The following is a 6,391-nucleotide window of genomic DNA, read 5'->3' on the forward strand; positions in this document are numbered from 1 at the left end:
ATGTATAAGGTAAAATAAAATTTCTATTAGAAGTAATATTTTTATGATTTTTATATTAAATTATTTTTAAAATTATATATTTTTTTGATCAAAATTAGTCTAATAGACATAGACACTGTATTGGACTAATAAAAAAGTTTTTAACTTTTCACAAGTTGATTCAAGCAGGGTTTTAGAAGTTTGTTGGAAAGCCTAGTTCTTGGTTATATTGACTCTTAGTACTGACCAATCTGTAATGAATTGTATGCTTAACATGTTGTTCAACAAACAACTTATGTTAATAATATAGTCAATATATGATGGGATTTATTGCACAAAGTAGATTAAATTCTCTGTTAGTATATGATGAATGGTATATTAATAGATTCATTCAAAGTTCGAAAGATAAATAAGCATAGTAATAAGGAGAAGCTTCAGCAACAAATTTTGAGCTCAACAACCTGGAACCTCTTAATGGATTCGGATTGTGCTAAGTTACTAGAGTTAGTTGTTAGAAAATAGTTAAGAGTTAACTCACCTCTGTACTTTTGGTGTCAGAGCCATTCTGGAAAGAAAATTTGCTTGAAATTTTCCTTTTACCAAACACTATGGCAGCCCCTTCAACATCATCTTAAGCTTCACAAACCTCTGCTCTAGTGTCCTCTGAAAACTATACTCAATCTTCTCAAAATCTTCAGACTCTAAATCATGCAGTATTTGTGAAATTAGACAGGAGAAATTATAATTTTTAGCATTCATAAATGGAAAATGTGGTGTTTGCCAATGGATTTGAAGAATAAATCAAATGATTGAGGCCATGCCCGCTGAAGATGACTGATTCCGATGAGGTTAATCTAGATTTTGTGGCTTGGAGAAGGTTTGATTGAAGGATCCTCAACTGGATCTATTCATCACTCTCTCCAAAAATAGCGGCACAACTTGTAGGGTGCATAACCTTTCCATCTGCTTGGGTTGCATTGGAAAAGATTTTTTTATGATTCCTCCAAAGCTCACAATGTTACAATTGTGATTGCAATTTCAAACTCTGAAAAAGGGATCCTTGACCATGATGGAGTATATTCTCAAGATGAAAAGTATAACTGACAACCTAGCTGCAATTTCTGAACCCGTTTCTAATCAACACCATGTCATGCAACTTCTTGGAGGGTTAGGTCCTGATTATAACGCTCTTAGTTGCTTCAATTACTACTAGAGATGATTAGGTGAGTGTTAATTCAGGGCACAGTATGTTGTTGAAATATGAACAACAAAATTCAGTTGAAGAAAGTGTTGTTGCTTTAGCAACTGCTGCAACTACACAAAGCAGAAATTTTAATAGAAGATATCAGTAAATTGGACAAGGAGATCAAAGCTTCTACATATTTCAAGGCCAAAACCCAAATCATTATCCTGGTAAACAATTTTCTGTTGGTCTTAATCATGATGGAGGCCGTATTGGTTTTAATCCAAATACAGGTCATGGTGGAAGACAAGGTAGTTGAGGCAATAATTTCAGTAAGTCTCAATGCCAACTTTGTGGCAAGTTTGGCCACATGATTCAAATCTGCTACCATCGATTAGATATCAACTATCATGATCCAAATAACAATCAGATGTCGTCAATGGTTGCATCGCCTTCCACCTTTGGTGATCACACATATCATCTGTATCAGACTGCTAAAAATATCTTTAATGTTCAACTTTATCATGGATACGACAAGGTGACAGTTAGGAGCAGTAAGAAACTTCCTATATTGGAACTAAGGGTTTTCAATTTTCATCATGTTTATTTTCTCTCAAAAATGTCCTCCATGTTCCTCATCTAACTTCTAACCTGATTCACGTATCAAAATTTCGCTCAGATAACAATACTTTCATTGAATTTCAGCCTACTCACTTTGTTGTCAAGGATCAGATTATGAAGAAGGAACTTCGAGGCAAGCTTGAAAATGACTTGTACAAATTTCGAGTGTCAGATTCTCAAAATATTCCTGTGGTTTCTGCTGCTTATCCAATTGTTCTAGCTAATAATGTTGTTTCCTTCTTTTCTGTTAATAATGTCTTTGAGGTTTGACATTCTCGTTTAAGTCATCCTTCTATGGAGGTTGTGAAGAGAGTATTATCCCTTTGTAATAGTCCTGTTAATTGTCATAAAAATACTGTTTGCTCTACTTGTCGATATGCTAAAGTCATGGTTTACCATTTTCTTTATCTCCATCTGGTGCTATAAATCCCTTTACTTTGCTCCATGCTGATTATGGGGATCTAGCACTAGTAGCTGCCACTACTGGTGCCCAATATTTCATTTTATTTGTAGCTGATTTTTCCTGATATTCTTGGTTGTACAGTACACCCTCTGGATACTAAAGATAATGCTCTTTCAATTTTTATTTAGCACAAAACTCTGGTAGAAAATCAATTTAATACTAGAATCAAGTGGCTTAAAATCAATTTAATATTTCATTTTAAGCTTTTTCTTCTTTTTTAGCAAAAAATGGCATTGAACATGGCATCTCATGTCCTAGTACACCTCAACAAACTGATAGAGTCGAGCAAAAAATTCATCATGTTATAGAAAATAGTCTAGTCATGTTGGCAACTTGGTACATGCTTTTATGCCTCTCAAATACTTGGCTATATGCCTTCCAAGCTGCTATATTTTTTTTTTATCAATTAGCTGCCTTTTTCTGTCCTACACTTAGAGTCTCCTTTTCATGTTCTTTTTGTTAAGTGTCCAGCTTATTACTTGCTTAAGACTTTTGGATGTTTATGTTATCTGTTGAATATAATGTATTTATAGTGTACAATATTTCTTTCCTTTCTTAATATAGGTCACGTATATGGTAGTTAGTTCAACCTAGCATTGTATATATATTTCCCTATTGCAAGAAGTTAAACACATGAATGAGAATTAAGGTTCTCTCTCTCTCTCTCTCTCTCTCTCTCTCTTTTTCAACATGGTATCAGAGCCAAGGGAGAAAATTTTATTCTTTCTGGTTTACCCGTGTAATTAATTCCGGGAATCCGTCCAGTGACCGTGTTTCATTCCAGTCACCTTTTTCATCTCCCAAAGCTTTCTGGTCAGCCATATCGTTGTCAGAAAACCCTCATCACCGTCAACGTTTTTTCGGCGACTTTTTCGACGACTTTTTTTTTTTCGGCGATATTTTCTGACACCAACCACATCATCAGGAGCGCGGGAAGAGATCTGCAACTTTTCTCAAAGCATCGGAGCCAAAATAAGATCCACGCACTCGCGCGTGAGGGCGCGTGGCCCACTTTCCGGTGTCGAGTTTCTACCAGCAGGCTCTTTCCGCGCCGTCTTGCACTTCTAAGCCTCCTTCAGTCCTCTCCAAACCCTGCTTCTCCATTTTTTTTGGCATTTCAGCCTCCTCCGGCCTCCAACGGCAGCTCCTTTCCTTGGCCGAGACCTGTGTGTGCCTTGGGAAGGCCTCTTCTTCATCTCCAGTCACTTTTCTCCTTTGTTTAGGTCCCGACATACCAGGTTCTTCTTCCACAGCTGTGATCTGACCTCCCTTTAAGGCTCTCTTTGATCCAAATGTGATTCAATCTCAGGTGAAGTGGATATGATGACTAAAAATCCTATTTTTACATCCGTCATCTTTGGATCTCCTACTATCACATCGGAAAAATTGATTGGTAGTGAGAATTATCTCTCTTGGTCAGCGTCCATGGAACTCTGGTTTATGGGACAAGATTATGAGAATCATCTTGTTATACCTGAGGATGCTATATCTGATGTTGACAAAGTGCAATGGAAGAAAATTGATGCATAATTATGCAGCGTATTATGACAATCTGTTGATCCCAAAATATTACATCATCTTCGTGCCTATAAAATGTGCTTTAAATTTTGGACTAAGGCTAAAGGATTATACACGAATGATATTTAATGATTTTATAAGGTGGTTTTTGATATTGTTCATGTGAGACAGCAGGACCTGGATCTGTTTACTTATATTGGCCGGATTGTGTCTCTTAAGGAGGAGTTCTTAACTTTGATGCTCTTCACTAATGGTGCTGAAGCTCAACAAATACAGGCTGATAAGTTCTTTATGGTGTTAACCCTCATTGGCCTCCGTCTAGATCTTGAGTCTGTCCGAGATCAAATTCTTGCTAGTCCATTAGTACCATCATTGGTTGATGTGTTTGCTCGTCTCTTATGCCTCTCCTCTACTCAGACCTTGTCGACTGATGGTCCTTCAGATTCATTTGTGTTAGCCTCTCATATTAACTCTCGAGGAGGACGTAGTGGCAATCAGGGTCGAGGACAACGTCCTCAATGCACCTATTGTAATAAGCTTGGTCACACTCGAGATCGTTGCTATTAGTTACATGGACGACCTTCTCGCACTGCCCACATTGCACAGTCATCTAATCCTCTATTATCTCCAAGGATTGAAATATCGGTAAATACGGATATATCGGTACTTGGATTTTACGGATATATCGGAGAAATATCGTTGGATATTTTTCATCAAATATCGGTGAGACAAAAATTATCCAAAATTGATGGGAATGCTTAAAAAAATCCAAAGAATGATAAAATAAGCAAGAATATATATGTTAAAGTTATTTTATAAGTGTAATTGACATAAATATGGTCAAAGAAAAAAATATCAGTAAACAGTTTATGATACTTGGATTTTAAGAATAGAAAATATAAAATTTGGAATTGTACACTTAGAAAGTTAGAATTGAGTTAAGAAATATTTGATTTTATTAAATGAAAACAATTTACACATAAACATAATATATATGACATTGCAATGGTCTTTAATACCAAAATGAAGATCGATGTGGTTCCATCATATTGTTATTGTTAGATGAAGGGAGCCCATCTTATTGAAGACAATATTCATACTAGGACATGGAGTTTCGATAGTATTGATTGTATGTATGAACATGCCATGCATAAATTTCTTGAGTCCTACCGACAACCTGTCCATGGATGGGAAATCCAAGGTTTTCCCATGTGCTCGTTTGAAATCCTTGTTGTTGCAGTTGATGTGGAAGGTAGTATGGCATTTGTGTGGAAGAAGGATAGTTATACCTTTCATACTCTTCATCAGTGGAACTTGAAAGATTTTGAGGAGGCTGACCATAACTTTCTGCATAAGGGGCATAAATGTTGGCTTCGTTTGATGAATCACTGAATTGAGTCTCTACACTCATTGACTCAAAACTGGTCGACAATGAGTCCTTGTTGTATGGCATCATCCTTCATTGTCTTCCTCTATATGGCTTTCCAATGGCTCCAACACCTAGACCGGCTCTTCTAGAGTTGTGGTCTTCATCTTGAGTACAATGTGTGAAATCATCTTCACAAGTAAATGCCAATGGTTGTCCACTTTGTTGTTGTTGTCTAACATCCCCTTCATCATTTCCAGGGTCGCTACCATCATTGGTCCCCTATCCTCTTGAACCATCATAACCGGAAGCAAAAGTACCAGTAGCACTAGGTCTACTACTATGTTCAACACTCGTGCAGTCAAAAAAAGGTCGAGAAGTGACTGTCGGTTGAGAAATTCCTTGTCGAAATGAATCTCTCGTGTCTTGGCTGAAACTATCAGTATGAACTTCTTCGGATAACGCTCAATCAACATCAACACCTGCTTCTCGGACATGTGCGACAATTCATGGGTCGGGATTTCCATCTTCATCATCTAAATGAAGAGGTCTAACCCATTGAAACAATTGGTTATCTTCTTCTTCACCAACTTCAGTTGCAATGTCAAGTAAATCGAGGTAATCTTTCTCTGCAACTTTGTCATGTTATGCTTTCATGTCACGTATCTTTAGTTTCATGTTATAATAACAGAAAACTAATTGTTGGAGCATCGGGTAAGCAAACCGATTTCTTTGTTTTGTATGAATTAAGGCAAACGTTCTCCAATTTCTCTCACAAGCTAAAGATGATGCAGTTTGCGATAAAACCTTGATAGCCAACCTTCTTAATGTAGGAGTGTGATTTCCATACATGAACCACCATTCAGCTACAACCAAATAAATGATAACAATACTTATATTGGAAAGCTACAATAATAAGCTAATGAAATGAATTATTAATTCACAAATAATACTCACCGGGAACCATTTCTGACCTTGAAGCAATCGCTGCTCGATCACCGAATCCTCTTTTTGCATCTCAGAATAGTATAATCTACATATTAAATAATTGAAAGTGAAAAAGTTGAGTAAATGAAATTCAATTATTTAATTTATATTATAACTCTAATAATTTACCTCATTTCCAAATTGACTAAGACCTTCTGATGTAGGATCTTATTTTGTAAAAACTTCATGAACAACTTGAAGTAGATCAAGATCAATACCAACTCCACGTTTATATTGAAATCTTAGATTAAGAAAGAATGCTACAATAGTAAAG

Source organism: Vitis riparia, chromosome 14 (assembly GCF_004353265.1).
Source record: "Vitis riparia cultivar Riparia Gloire de Montpellier isolate 1030 chromosome 14, EGFV_Vit.rip_1.0, whole genome shotgun sequence".
Taxonomy (NCBI): domain Eukaryota; kingdom Viridiplantae; phylum Streptophyta; class Magnoliopsida; order Vitales; family Vitaceae; genus Vitis; species Vitis riparia.